General features: G+C 42.8%; 1 protein-coding gene across 3 annotated transcripts in view; it reads right to left on the reverse strand.

The window, feature by feature from the left end:
• The window catches only part of LOC139532080 (MAGUK p55 subfamily member 7-like), a 255,470-nt gene that overhangs the window by 209,930 nt on the left and 29,929 nt on the right, over positions 1 to 15,611 (reverse strand). The gene's annotated exons all lie outside the window — the stretch shown is intronic.

Below are 15,611 nucleotides of genomic sequence, written 5' to 3' on the forward strand. Positions count from 1 at the left end.
GGTATGAATACTTTCTGAAGGTACTGTAGCTAGTATCTGCTTGGTGGCTGTATGAAATGAAAGGCAGGGATGCTAACAATGCCAGTTCACATATGCAATGCTGAATACTCCCTCTAGCTAGCTAGCTAGTGTGGTGACATTTTAGCTAATGCAAAATGCATTTTAGCTAATGCATTTTAGCTAATGCATTTTAGCTAATGCTGTTCTGCCTTGATTATTTGATGTGCCAAGTTCTACAGCAGCTGACTGCTCTGTGCAATGTTGTCCGTTGGCCAAATGTTACAAAGTAGCGAGGCACAATGCCAGCTGTCAGAGTCAGATACATGGTGATTTCTGAGAACAGTCCTATAACTTTGGTGTCGTACAACTTCATCAAGAACCTGGCAAACTAGCTGATGTTTGGCCATTCAAACAAGCTTGCACTAGAATGCTAGCTGGAGTAAGTTTGCTGATCGAGCATGGTTTGCCGTAGTAACCAGTGCATCATCGCTACAGAGAACGGAGTGATTTTCAGAATTAGGAACTAGTGTTAGGCGGATGAGCAAAATCTAGATTTTTAGAGATAAGTTCCGCGTCCTACAAGATAAATCGGTTGAGGGACGAGCGTTGAGTAGGAGTGATGTGAGACAATGGAATCACTACTAGAACCATCCGGCCAGGCTTTTAACCAGGCTAGTGTCTCCTATATTTAAACACAGCAGACCATGAACACACAGAATGTGTTCCATACTGTACGTACAGTAGGCTACACAAGCACACACACCTTTCATGTGTCCACTGGTACATGTAATAACAAGTGCATAAACATGTGGTGACTCTCAGGCATAGCCTGCCCCACCCTCTCTGCCCTGTAAGCTGGTAGCCTAGTGGTTAAGAGTGTTAGGCCAGTAATCAAAAGGCTGCTGGTTCAAGTCTCTGAGCCAACTAGGTGAAAAATCTGTTGATGTGCCCTTGAGCAAGTCACTTAACCCTGATCTCCCCTGTAAGTCGCTCAGGATAAGAGTTGATAAGAGCCTAAGCCTCTACGCCAAGGTGTTACAGCTTATAGGACCATTCTCAAAGAAAGAGTAGTTGCTATATTTTGGTCCCCTCTAGGTCTCTTATTGTGCCACCAAATAGGCCTACTACTTGTAGCTTTAACTAATCCAGTAGCTAAGCTTCTTAGCAATGACAACATACAGACACGTGTTGGGTGAAAGAGGCCCATAGAAAACTAGACTCCAGTAACTGCCAGTCAAATGAGGTCTACTCGTAGAAAGAAAACAAAACTTTCACAGGCTCCTTCGTTCAATCTCTCTCTTTGATATTCACTCACACACCCCTTTTTCTGTCCTGACACATGGGTCACATGATGAAAGTCAGTCATAGAGGTATTTTGGGGAAAGGTAGGTCCAGTTCTTTCCCATGGATGATTTTTGAGGATTTTATTTTCAATGGGGATAAGTCAGCATCCCACACAGTGTTCAGATAATAGGGCTGGGAATTGCCAGGGACCTTACGATAAGATATTATCACGATACTTACGTACTGATATGATATGCATTACGATTCTCCCGATTCTATATATATATATATTGCGATTCTATACTGCGATTTTATTTCCATTTGTTGTTCCAAACATATTGCTCACTATATGTCTGCTGCATTGAGACGAGAGAGCATAAGAAAACACATTTTGATCAATCAGGGTGAAAAAAGTGTTGAAAACACGTTGGCTCTTTCAAAGAAGATGGAGAACAAGCAATAGGATAAACAATTTTGGTGCAGGTACAGACGACTAGCGCTAGCTAACACTACCTACAGTAGCAAAACAATAATACTCGCCTCCTTTTGAATAGGTCAAAGATAAATCGAGGAGAGGCGGCAAGGAGAGGAAACGTGGAATGCGGTTGTATAAAATAACACTCCTCCACTCGCCTTTACAGGGCTGGATTCCAAAATAAATGGGTAAAGTGATGAAAACAAAGTAAGTTAGTTGTGCCAGACATTCTATAGATAAAAACAATATGTTACTTACCGTTTTAAACATGTGCATGCTTTTCTCCTCCGACACAACTAAAGCCGATTCAAAGGGGGTGTGGCAGATTTTAAAACTCTTTCACGAAGGACTCCGGTAGGATACACACAACTATCCTCTCTTCCGTTCACCTACTAACAAATCTCCTCGACCACTTATAGGTCTTCTAGTCACGGAGGAGAGACATGGAGGATGGACTTTTGCCCATATTAGAAAAGGCCTAGGTGTGTGCCTTAACATGAAAGTATGAGTGTGTGGACCGTTTTGGATGGGTGTGTGTGTCTGGGGACAGCGGGTTTGCTTATCGGGGATCCAGGGGGACAATGAATAATTCACTCCAGAGAATACCTCTTACCTACCACACTTACCTACAGTACCTACTACATAACACTACCCTATGAGCCCAACCGACAACCACATACAGTGGGGAGAACAAGTATTTGATACACTGCCGATTTTGCAGGTTTTCCTACTTACAAAGCATGTAGAGGTCTGTAATTTTTATCATAGGTACACTTCAACTATGAGAGACGGAATCTAAAACAAAAATCCAGAAAATCACATTGTATGATTTTTAAGTAATTAATTAGCATTTTATTGCATGACATAAGTATTTGATACATCAGAAAAGCAGAACTTAATATTTGGTACAGAAACCTTTGTTTGCAATTACAGAGATCATACGTTTCCTGTAGTTCTTGACTAGGTTTGCACACACTGCAGCAGGGATTTTGGCCCACTCCTCCCTACAGATCTTCTCCAGATCCTTCAGGTTTCGGGGCTGTCGCTGGGCAATACGGACTTTCAGCTCCCTCCAAAGATTTTCTATTGGGTTCAGGTCTGGAGACTGGCTAGGCCACTCCAGGACCTTGAGATGCTTCTTACGGAGCCACTCCTTAGTTGCCATGGCTGTGTGCTTCGTGTCGTTGTCATGCTGGAAGACCCAGCCACGACCCATCTTCAATGCTCTTACTGAGGGAAGGAGGTTGTTGGCCAAGATCTCGCGATACATGGCCCCATCCATCCTCCCCTCAATACGGTGCAGTCGTCCTGTCCCCTTTGCAGAAAAGCATCCCCAAAGAATGATGTTTCCACCTCCATGCTTCACGGTTGGGATGGTATTCTTGGGGTTGTACTCATCCTTCTTCTTCCTCCAAACACGGCGAGTGGAGTTAGACCAAAAAGCTCTATTTTTGTCTCATCAGACCACATGACCTTCTCCCATTCCTCCTCTGGATCATCCAGATGGTCATTGGCAAACTTCAGACGGGCCTGGACATGCACTGGCTTAAGCAGGGGGACCTTGCGTGCGCTGCAGGATTTTAATCCATGACGGCGTAGTGTGTTACTAATGGTTTTCTTTGAGACTGTGGTCCCAGCTCTCTTCAGGTCATTGACCAGGTCCTGCCGTGTAGTTCTGGGCTGATCCCTCACCTTCCTCATGATCATTGATGCCCCACGAGGTGAAATCTTGCATGGAGCCCCAGACCGAGGGTGATTGACCGTCATCTTGAACTTCTTCCATTTTCTAATAATTGCGCCAACAGTTGTTTCCTTCTCACCAAGCTGCTTGCCTATTGTCCTGTAGCCCATCCCAGCCTTGTGCAGGTCTACAATTTTATCCCTGATGTCCTTACACAGCTCTCTGGTCTTGGCCATTGTGGAGAGGTTGGAATCTGTTTGATTGAGTGTGTGGACAGGTGTCTTTTATACAGGTAACGAGTTCAAACAGGTGCAGTTAATACAGGTAATGAGTGGAGAACAGGAGGGCTTCTTAAAGAAAAACTAACAGGTCTGTGAGAGCCGGAATTCTTACTGGTTGGTAGGTGATCAAATACTTATGTCATGCAATAAAATGCAAATTAATTATTTAAAAATCATACAATGTGATTTTCTGGATTTTTGTTTTAGATTCCGTCTCTCACAGTTGAAGTGTACCTATGATAAAAATGACAGACCTCTACATGCTTTGTAAGTAGGAAAACCTGCAAAATCGGCAGTGTATCAAATACTTGTTCTCCCCACTGTAAATAATCGCCTACTAAACACACAATGAATAATTCACTCCAGAGAATAGTGTCTGAGACCTCAAACCTCCATCTCCAGGGAAGATTAGAAGAAGTACAACTTCCCTTTTCTCAAGGATCATAACAACATGCCAACCATGGATGCCACTTCCTCCTCCGTCATCCTCACCCAATCAACGTATGCATGACCACACATATAACTCTATGAGACCATAGACAGCTAAAGGCTGAGTCTAAAACATCCCTTTCTCAAGTACCATAACAACATACCATGCCACCCATAGATGCCACTTCCACTTAGTCTTCCTTCTCATCCATTCAATGCATGTAGAATGCATAAATCAATGGAAGCAAAGCCCTCTGTCTAAGCTCCAGCCTGGATCTAAATCAGCCTGGGAGGATGGCTCTAAAGCCATTAGCTCTTATTTATGCTACCAGGAAGATTCCAAGCCATTGAGCATCCTCAATACTCTGACACACAGCTCCAAGGGGAGAATCTAGAGTTTCTCAGAAACTATGGTTAAACCCAATAGAGGATGTTTTTAATTACTGTCTGAGGGGAATTGTCTGAGATTAAATGAAATGGGGAAAAAGGTAAAGGGTGAAAAACGGTTTTACATCATGATGACTTAAGTACGAACATGGGAATGGGCTTTTCTGTCTGTGTCCCAAATGGCACCCAATTCCCTATATAGTGCACTACTTCTGACCAGAGCCCTATGGATCCTGGTCAAAGGTAGTGCAGTATAAAGGGAATAGGTGTCATTTGAGACACAACCATTCAGTCCTAGGCCTATGAACTGAACAAATGCCCTTTGCTGTCCAATAAGAAACAACCTTGTTAAATTCCCAGGCCAGCAAGTACCTCAGGGACACAAAGAGACACTGTGTGAACCCGATAGCAGAATAAAGTGGTTATTTATTACGGTCACTGTTACCATTTTTATCAATGCCTGACTTTTGCAAAGAGCAAGAAGAGGAGTCAAGGATTCTAATTTCTCACCGAATGTGCCCGTTGAAAGTAAAAGGCTAGACACACACACACACTGACTTTTCCTTGAACTTTAATAAGACACACAGGAGGAGGCTCAGAATCTGATTTGCGACAGCCTGAACCACTCACAGGTAGCCTAATCCTCCAGCTCCAAGTTCAATATTCTAGCCTGCCGGGGACTGCAATCAACATGCCAGCAAGATAACAAACAAGTAGACTAGTACTAGACTAGACCTACACTCCCAAAGCTTCCTTATCCCCATTGAAGATCATGCACAAATATACCAAAAAGCAGATGATTAGGAGTAGACAATCATTGTCTTAAAGGTAGCCTAGCTAGAGTTGGTCTTTATGTAAGGCCAGCCTGTTCGGCTGCAGTGGGCTTCCCAAGGTAGCCTGGTTTAACCACACTGAATGATGCACTCATGTTCAGCCTGGTTTAACCGGGCTAGCATCCTGTGTAGGTCCTCCAGCCTCCTTCAGCATCCTTGCCTATACTGCAGTGGGTTAAATATGGTCAGTCTCTCATCTTGATCATTACATTTAGCTCCATACAATAACTATAAAACATAAGCAGTAAAAAATATGTATATTAATCATTACAAGCAATCAGTAATGTACTCTACTGAACTATACTCTAATTTTGCTCTACTGTGCTGTACTTTGATGTCCAAACCTCTGAAACATAGACGATCTGGACGAACCAAATTTAGTCTTGTTTGGCAGTGGAGCTCATTAAAATAATAGCCAGTGTGTAGTGTTTTAATGATACAGAAATACCAGGTTTAGTATCACGATACTCGATAGCATCACGATACTCGATACCATGGCAACAAAAGTCACAGAATAGCACTTGATTTAGAAGATAAACTCAGCTATTGCCCTGTTCAATCGTTGGACATCTTTTGAGTTCAATATCATTACATTTGACATTTTGTACATTTTTCTGAGAAAACCATGCAGTGTTGTAGTACTCGAGACCAGTCTCGGTCACATATTGAGTGTCTCGGTCTAGTCTCTGTGTTGAATACATTTTTACTCGGCCTTGACTCGCTCTCGGACAATGAGGACCAGCCGAGACAAGCGGAATAAAAACTGTAATTATCAGCTCCCATTGTCAGTGTATAAAACCGCTTTGCCAGGCCAAATATCCACTCCTTTCAAGAAACATTTCGCCTATCGAAACCTGGGCTTCCTACTTTACTCGTAAAATGACTGTCCTTTACTTTAGTTGAAAAATATCTTCAAACGATTGTCAGAACTTCCTTCATTTGCTGGTAGGGAAAAGTGGGTGAAATTATTTGAAGTTGCACACTCACTATTAGTAAGGGGAGACCGGTGGAAGTTATAACATATTTTGTATTTGTATCTATTATAGACACATTTGGGTTAGTGATTATTTGTAGATGCTCTTTATTTTTTCACCATTCTAAATGACGTGAGGCAGAGATACAATTTTTCAGTCTGATCAACTGTAGGCTACTAATAAGAGCAGATGCATACGGCCTATATGCACTGTCCAGTTGGTCAGGGTAACTAATTGGTAACACTATGTATTTGTAGTCAATTTGTGAGGAGAAAATGTGAATGTGATCAAATTTGGTTTTTATTCAAAATTGGGCTGGCTAAGCTGCCTATACGTTTCCAATCCAAAATGAATAACTGGAATCAATCAATCAACATAATAGCGATGACAGATGTCAGTTAATGTTTTATAAGGCCTACAGTTGCATAGGCCTGCCTGCATGATGCAAATATGCATAAAACAAGCTCAGCCCCGTGAGTTCTATTGGGTAGAGGAAATCCCCCTCCTAATCTAGTCTAAATATAATTAATATGAACAAGTATAAAATTGCTGCAGTTTGACAGAATTTTGTCCTGTTTTTTTTAAACCATGTGACCTGATTAGAAAAATATGGTCCCGTCATAGCCCTTATAAAACCTTTTTACAACTTATTAATCACTGTCATACCTTAAAAAGGGTCCAGAGTTTTCCAGGTTAGGTTAACAGAAAAGGAAAAACTTTGGGCCCAGGAGGTCAAAATCGCCCTACCACTCTGGGACCTATGGTGCCACCAGTCTTTTATTTTTTATTTTTTTATTTCACCTTTATTTAACCAGGTAGGCTAGTTGAGAACAAGTTCTCATTTGCAACTGCGACCTGGCCAAGATAAAGCATAGCAGTGTGAACAGACAACACAGAGTTACACATGGAGTAAACAATAAACAAGTCAATAACATGGTAGAAAAAAAAGAGAATCTATATACAATGTGTGCAAAAGGCATGAGGTAGGCAATAAATCGAATAATTACAATTTAGCAGATTAACACTGGAGTGATAAATCATCAGATGATCATGTGCAAGAAGAGATACTGGTGTGCAAAAGAGCAGAAAAGTAAATAAATAAAAGCAGTATGGGGGGTGAGGTAGGTAAATTGGGTGGGTAGTTTACAGATGGACTATGTACAGCTGCAGCGATCGGTTAGCTGCTCGGATAGCAGATTTTTAAAGTTGTTGAGGGAGATAAAAGTCTCCAACTTCAGAGATTTTTGCAATTCGTTCCAGTCGCAGGCAGCAGAGAACTGGAAGGAAAGGCGTCCAAATGAGGTTTTGGCTTTAGGGATGATCAGTGAGATACACCTGCTGGAGCGCGTGTTGCGGGTGGGTGTAGCCATCGTGACCAGTGAACTGAGATAAGGCGGCACTTTACCTAGCATAGCCTTGTAGATGACCTGGAGCCAGTGGGTCTGACGACGAACATGTAGCGAGGGCCAGCCGACTAGGGCATACAGGTCGCAGTGGTGGGTCGTATAAGGTGCTTTAGTAACAAAACGAATGGCACTGTGATAAACTGCATCCAGTTTGCTGAGTAGAGTATTGGAAGCTATTTTGTAGATGACATCGCCGAAGTCGAGGATCGGTAGGATAGTCAGTTTTACTAGGGTAAGTTTGGCGGCGTGAGTGAAGGAGGCTTTGTTGCGGAATAGAAAGCCGATTCTTGCTTTGATTTTGGATTGGAGATGTTTGATATGAGTCTGGAAGGAGAGTTTGCAGTCTAGCCAGACACCTAGGTACTTATAGATGTCCACATATTCTAGGTCGGAACCGTCCAGGGTGGTGATGCTAGTCGGGCGTGCGGGTGCAGGCAGCGAACGGTTGAAAAGCATGCATTTGGTTTTACTAGCGTTTAAGAGCAGTTGGAGGCCACGGAAGGAGTGTTGTATGGCATTGAAGCTCGTTTGGAGGTTAGATAGCACAGTGTCCAAGGAAGGGCCGGAAGTACAGTGGGGAGAACAAGTATTTGATACACTGCCGATTTTGCAGGTTTTCCTACTTACAAAGCATGTAGAGGTCTGTAATACTTATCATAGGTACACTTCAACTGTGAGAGACGGAATCTAAAACAAAAATCCAGAAAATCACATTGTATGATTTTTAAGTAATTAATTTGCATTTTATTGCATGACATTTTTTTCGGCCGATTTATTTAAAAATAAAAAACTTTTTAAATATACACTGCTCAAAAAAATTAAGGGAACACTAAAATAACACATCCTAGATCTGAATGAATGAAATATTCTTATTAAATACTTTTTTCTTTACATAGTTGAATGTGCTGACAACAAAATCACACAAAAATTATCAATGGAAATCAAATTTATCAACCCATGGAGGTCTGGATTTGGAGTCACACTCAAAATTAAAGTGAACACCCCCCCCCCTACAGGCTGATCCAACTTTGGTGTAATGTCCTTAAAACAAGTCAAAATGAGGCTCAGTAGTGTGTGTGGCCTCCACGTGCCTGTATGACCTCCCTACAACGCCTGGGCATGCTCCTGATGAGGTGGCGGATGGTCTCCTGAGGGATCTCCTCCCAGACCTGGACTAAAGCATCCGCCAACTCCTGGACAGTCTGTGGTGGCGTTGGTGGATGGAGCGAGACATGATGTCCCAGATGTGCACAATTGGATTCAGGTCTGGGGAACAGGCGGGCCAGTCCATAGCATCAATGCCTTCCTCTTGCAGGAACTGCTGACACACTCCAGCCACATGAGGTCTAGCATTGTCTTGCATTAGGAGGAACACAGGGCCAACCGAACCAGCATATGGTCTCACAAGGGGTCTGAGGATCTCATCTCGGTACCTAATGGCAGTCAGGCTACCTCTGGCGAGCACATGGAGGGCTGTGCGGCCCCCCAAAGAAATGCCACCTCACACCATGACTGACCCACCGCCAAACCGGTCATGCTGGAGGATGTTGCAGGCAGCAGAACGTTCTCCACGGCATCTCCAGACTCTGTCACATCTGTCACATGTGCTCAGTGTGAACCTGCTTTCATCTGTGAAGAGCACAGGGCGCCAGTGGCGAATTTGCCAATCTTGGTGTTCTCTGGCAAATGCCAAACGTCCTGCACGGTGTTGGGCTGTAAGCACAACCCCCACCTGTGGACGTCGGGCCCTCATACCACCCTCATGGAGTCTGTTTCTGACCGTTTGAGCAGACACATGCACATTTGTGGCCTGCTGGAGGTCATTTTGCAGGGCTCTGGCAGTGCTCCTCCTGCTCCTCCTTGCACAAAGGCGGAGGTAGCGGTCCTGCTGCTGGGTTGTTGCCCTCCTACGGCCTCCTCCACGTCTCCTGATGTACTGGCCTGTCTCCTGGTAGCACCTCCATGCTCTGGACACTACGCTGACAGACACAGCAAACCTTCTTGCCACAGCTCACATTGATGTGCCATCCTGGATGAGCTGCACTACCTGAGCCACTTGTGTGGGTTGTAGACTCCGTCTCATGCTACCACTAGAGTGAAAGCACCGCCAGCATTCAAAAGTGACCAAAACATCAGCCAGGAAGCATAGGAACTGAGAAGTGGTCTGTGGTCACCACCTGCAGAACAACTCCTTTATTGTGGGTGTCTTGCTAATTGCCTATAATTTCCACTTTTTGTCTATTCCATTTGCACAACAGCATGTGAAATGTATTGTCAATCAGTGTTACTTCCTAAGTGGACAGTTTGATTTCACAGAAGTGTGATTGACTTGGAGTTACATTGTGTTGTTTAAGTGTTCCCTTTATTTTTTTGAGCAGTGTATATATATACACATAGAGTTTAAGTTACCTGTGATGAATGTTGAAAACAAAAACTTTAATTTCTATATGCAGGAAATCCTATTTTAATAATGGGCATGGTAAGAATTGACAACCAAAGTGCGAGTCATAATTCCCATGACACCTAGCAAAATCTGAAAAGTGGTTCCTTCATTTATTCCATAGGATATTTTTAGATTCACTTAAAATAAGGTCTGTGTTTCGTGTAGGCTTACATCAACGTGCCAATTTTATAACTGTGTAGATATCCATAGGACAAGGTAACTCTGATCAATATTGGCTAAATATAAGCGAAGATAAAAAAAATTGTAGAGTGGATTTATGAAAATATGTTGACAAACGTTACCTTATCCTAGTGAGATTTACACGGGTATCAAAACGTCGACGTGGTTTAAGCCTGCACGAAACACAGACCTTATTTGAAGTAGATCAAGACATTCTCTATGGAAGACATGAACGGTAAAATAACGAAGGAACCCCTTTCAAATTCAGCCGCAAGTTATTACAGGAATTATAACGCGTCGACTATTTCTCTCTAAACCATATACCTTTGACTAATCAGGAAACTATCACCTCGAAAACAAAACGTTTATTCCGTTCCGTATTTTATCTAACGGGTGGCATCCATGAGTCTAAATATTCCTGTTACATTGCACAACCTTCAATGTTGTCATAATTACGTAAAGTTCTGGCAAATTAGTTCGCAAAGAGCCAGGCGGCCCAAACTGTTGCATATATCCTGACTCTGCGTGCAATGAACGCAAGAGAAATGACACAATTTCACCTGGTTAATATTGCCTGCTAACCTGGATTTCTTTTAGCTAAATATGCAGGTTTAAAAATATATACTTGTGTATTGATTTTAAGAAAGGCATTGATGTTTATGGTTAAGTACACATTGGAGCAATGACAGTCATTGATTGATTGTTTTTTATAAGATAAGTTTAATGCTAGCTAGCAACTTACCTTAGCTTACTGCATTCGCTAACAGGCAGGCTCCTCGTGGAGTGCAATGTAATCAATGCAAGATTGAATCCCCCGAGCTGAAAAGGTTAAAAATCTGTCGTTCTGCCCCTAAACGAGACCGAACGTTCCTAGGCCGTCATTGAAAATAAGAATGTCTTCTTAACTGACTTGCCTAGTTAAATAAAGATTAAATAAAGGCGTATAAAAAAAAATTATAATAATAAAAAAAATCGGCGCCCAAAAATACCGATTTCTGATTGTTATGAAAACTTGAAATCGGTCGACCTCTAGTGTGGACACAGACAGAGACGAACAAACACACACACAAACACACAGAAATAGCCTAGGCTACCTACGTAAAAACATCAGAGATATTCATGAACAACATTCAGTGAAGGATTTGTTTCCATGGAGAATAGTGTTGAGTCATTCACCATTACCACATCAGGTGAAACCCTACACCTGTCCTGTCTCTAGTGAATGGAGGTCTGTGACTGTGTGTCGTAATCATTAATAGGTAATGGGGGAAGGGAAGGGGCACGAGGGACAGATTGCAGGAAGCTGTCAACAGCGATAGCGTCAGTAAAGAGCATTCCAAGAACAAGAAGCCCATAGGCCACAGCTGGACATCTAATCACTCCTCCAACACAACATAGTAAATGGATACCGAAGGCATCAGCCACACAATGTCAAACTCCAAATAAGACTATAATAACTGTATAGATATGGTATGGTCTTATTTTGAACACACACACAGCCTTGCAGCTCTCATTGCCAAACACAGACACACAACCTCACCAGCATAACAACGATGAACATATAGGCTAGATAGCTACACGCTGCCGCTCAAGCTGCCAGCTATGAGTGGAGTCCTCTGTTTATGACAACACTGCTGATGTACAGTGTGTGTGTGTGTGTGTGTGTGTGTGTGTGTGTGTGTGTGTGTGTGTGTGTGTGTGTGTGTGTGTGTGTGTGTGTGTGTGTGTATGTACTCAGCCCCAATTGATTAGTAAAAGAGCTTCACATCAATCAAGTCTATCCACTCCCTAGCCAGCCACTGCTCCAGCCCCTTTTTCAATTGAACTTCTCTAGATCCCAAATGTGACCATATTCCCTATTTAGTGCACTACTTTTAACCAGGGACCATAGTCAATAGTAGTGCCTAATATAGGAGATAGCGTGATTTTTGGGAAGCACTCTTTGTGTCTGAGTCACTGTTGTTGCTGCGGTAGAACACCTCTGTGGATGGGGGGAGGGAGACAGACCACAATATTGACAGACTGGCTAGGCCTAGACATTGCACATGCTCAGCTACTGTATAACTAGCTAACAACACCATGTGTAAAGGTCTACCACTGAATCTGTGACATAAGACCTGCATCAAAAGTGACAAGTTGACAACACTAATCTTTAACTAGTGTTTCTACAGAAAGGTGCAGTTCAAGTCGTGTCCTTCCATCCACATTCTAAGCAGTTAACCAAACACATTAAATCATCTCAGACTTCCTGGTGTCAGCACTAATCTACTATAACCTTTTTTGTGATCAAGTTTATACTTTTTTGAGTGACAGGACAAACAAAAAAAACACAAACCAACAGACATTACACATATACATATTTATCCACCCCACAATATGTTAATATTCTCAAATATTCCACCATGCAGTTGAAAGATTGACAATTCAGTCGAGAGATTGAGAGTTCATAGCCTAGCAGGCATAACCTGACAGGATTTGAGCTCTCCAATGCTCATCTGATCCTACGTCATCTGCCAAGATGCCTTAGCCTGTATTTCAAATTGTATTGGTCACATACACATATTTAGCAGATGTTATTGCGGTTGTTTGCGTCTGCAAACTTGATGATTGAGTTGGAGGCGTGCGTGGCCACGTAGTCATGGGTAAACAGGGAGTACAGGAGGGGGCTGAGCATGCACCCTTGTGGAACCCATGTGTTGAGGATCAGCGAAGTGGAGGTGTTGTTTCCTACCTTCACCACCTGGGGGTGGCCCATCATGAAGTCCAGGACCCAGTTGCACAGGGCGGGGTTCAGACCCAGGGCCCCGAGCTTAATGATGAACTTGGAGGGTACTACGGCGTTGAAGGATGAGCTATAGTCAACGAACAGCATTCTTACATAGGTATTCCTCTTGTCCAGATGGGATAGGGCAGTGTGCAGTGTGATGGCAATGGCATCGTCTGTGGATATATTGGGGCGGTGTGCAAATTAAAGTGGGTCTAGGGTGCCAGGTAGGGTAGAGGTGATATGATCCTTAACTTCTTGAGAATACAGGGGGTGCTATTTTCCCATTAGCATAATTTGCTCTACAGATTAAACTGCCTCTTATTCAATTATTGCTCTTACTATATGCATATAAATAATACCATTGGAAAGAAAACAATCTCTAGTTTCTAAAACCGTTTCAATTTTGTCTCTGAGTGATACACAAGTCATTTGACAGCACTTTCCCTGACCAAGAAGTAGAATGCAAGAAGTCTATGCTCGCTTCAACGCTCTGCCTATATATGGTCATATGGACCCCTATGACCAGAAACACACTTCATTCGCCTTCCTCTGGGTGTCAAGAGGACGTCAGAGGAGAAATTCTTTGTTTATCTGGTACTGACGTGAAATAAGACCTATTTCTTTGGCGTGACCGACAACTTCCGGTCTTCTGATTCGCACGATTTGGAGCTGCGATTGTGTACTGTTTTGCTGGCGTTATGGATGAAAACTATCTCCGTGTCGAATTTTGTTTGATACATGTGACCATATCATCGTAATGTATGTTTTTTCAATATAGTTTAATCAGATTATTTGAATTTTTTCGGGAGTTTTGTGGTGTTCCGTTGTCTGATTTTATTTACGTTTGAGAGATCCGTGCCACTCGACCAGTACCTGTGCTAAATGGAGTGGGAAAGGAACAATTCTGAACGGAACCAACGACTCATCTTGACAAAGGACACTTTGATCAACATTCTGATGAAAGATCAGCCATAGTAAGACCCAATTTACGATGTTATATCATATCTGTTGTGCATGTGAACTGGCCGTGGGCGCCTAGCCGAATCTGCCTGGTATAGCTATGCTAATTTAGCGCTACATTTTGTTTTCGTTATAAAACATTTAATAAATCTGAAATATTGTTTGGATTCACCAGATGTTGGGCTTTCAATATCTGTACGCTGTGTATTTTTCTGAAATGTTTTAAGATGAGTAATTCGTTATATGACGTTGGTCTCTGTAATTGTTCTGGCTGGGTCAGCACTATTTCAGATTGCAGCTGCAATGTAGAACTGTGATTTATACCTGAAAAATGCACATTTTTCCAAAAAAAAACTATGCTATACCATAAATATGTTATCAGACTGTCATCTTATGAAGTTGTTTCTTGGTTAGTGGCTATATATTTTTTTATTTAGTCGAATTAGTGATAGCTACTGATGCAGGAAAAAACTGTTGGGAGTAAAAAAAATCGTGTCCTTTGCTAACGTGGTTAGCTAATAGATTTACATATTGTGTCTTCCCTGTAAAACATTTTAAAAATCTGAAATGGTGGCTTTATTCACAAGACCTGTATCTTTCATCTGGTGTCTTGGACTTGTGATTTAATGATATTTAGATGCTACAAGTTACTTGTGACGCTATGCTAGCTATGCTACTCAGTGGGGGGGGGGGGGGGGGGGTGCTACCGGATCAGGGTTGGTGACTCGTGAGAAGTTAACTAGCCTCTCAAAGCACTTCATGATGACAGAAGTGAGTACTACGGGGCAATAGTCATTTAGTTCAGTTACCTTTACTTTCGTGGGAACAGGAACAATGGTGGACATCTTGAAGCAAGTGAGGACAGCAGACTGGGATAGGGAGAGATTGAATATGTCCGTAAACATTCCAGCCAGCTGGTCTGCGCAATGTCTGAAGACCCGGCTGGGGATGCCGTCTGGGCCGGCAGCCTTGCGAGGGTTAACGCGCTTAAATGTCTTACTCACATCAGCCACGGAGAATAAGAGCCCACAATCCTTGGGTGTGGGACGTGTCGGTGGCACAGTGTTATCCTCAAAGCAGGCAAAGGTGTTTAGCTTGTCCAGGAGTAAGATGTCGATGTCCGTGACGTCGCTGGTTTTCCCTTTGTAATCCGTGATTGTCTGTAGACCCTGCCACATACATCTTGTGTCTGAGCCGTTGAATTGCGACTACACACATTTTGTCTCTGTACTGACGTTCTGCCTGTTTGATTGCTTGTTGCTATGTTTGTATTCAACCATATTCCCAGTCACCTTGTCATGGTTAAATGCGGTGGTTCGAGCTTTCAGTTTTGCGTGAATGCTGCCATCTATCTTGAAGCATGGATTCCAATTGGTCGACCGGCATTGAATAGACCTTAGCATGGGTACTTTGTTTGAGAAGCAAAATGGAGTCATGAACAGATTTGCCGAAGAGAGGGCAGGGGAGGGCCTTGTAGGCATCCCGGAAGGGGGCTTAACAGTGGTCGAGCA

Source organism: Salvelinus alpinus, chromosome 10, assembly GCF_045679555.1.
Source record: "Salvelinus alpinus chromosome 10, SLU_Salpinus.1, whole genome shotgun sequence".
Lineage (NCBI taxonomy): Eukaryota > Metazoa > Chordata > Actinopteri > Salmoniformes > Salmonidae > Salvelinus > Salvelinus alpinus.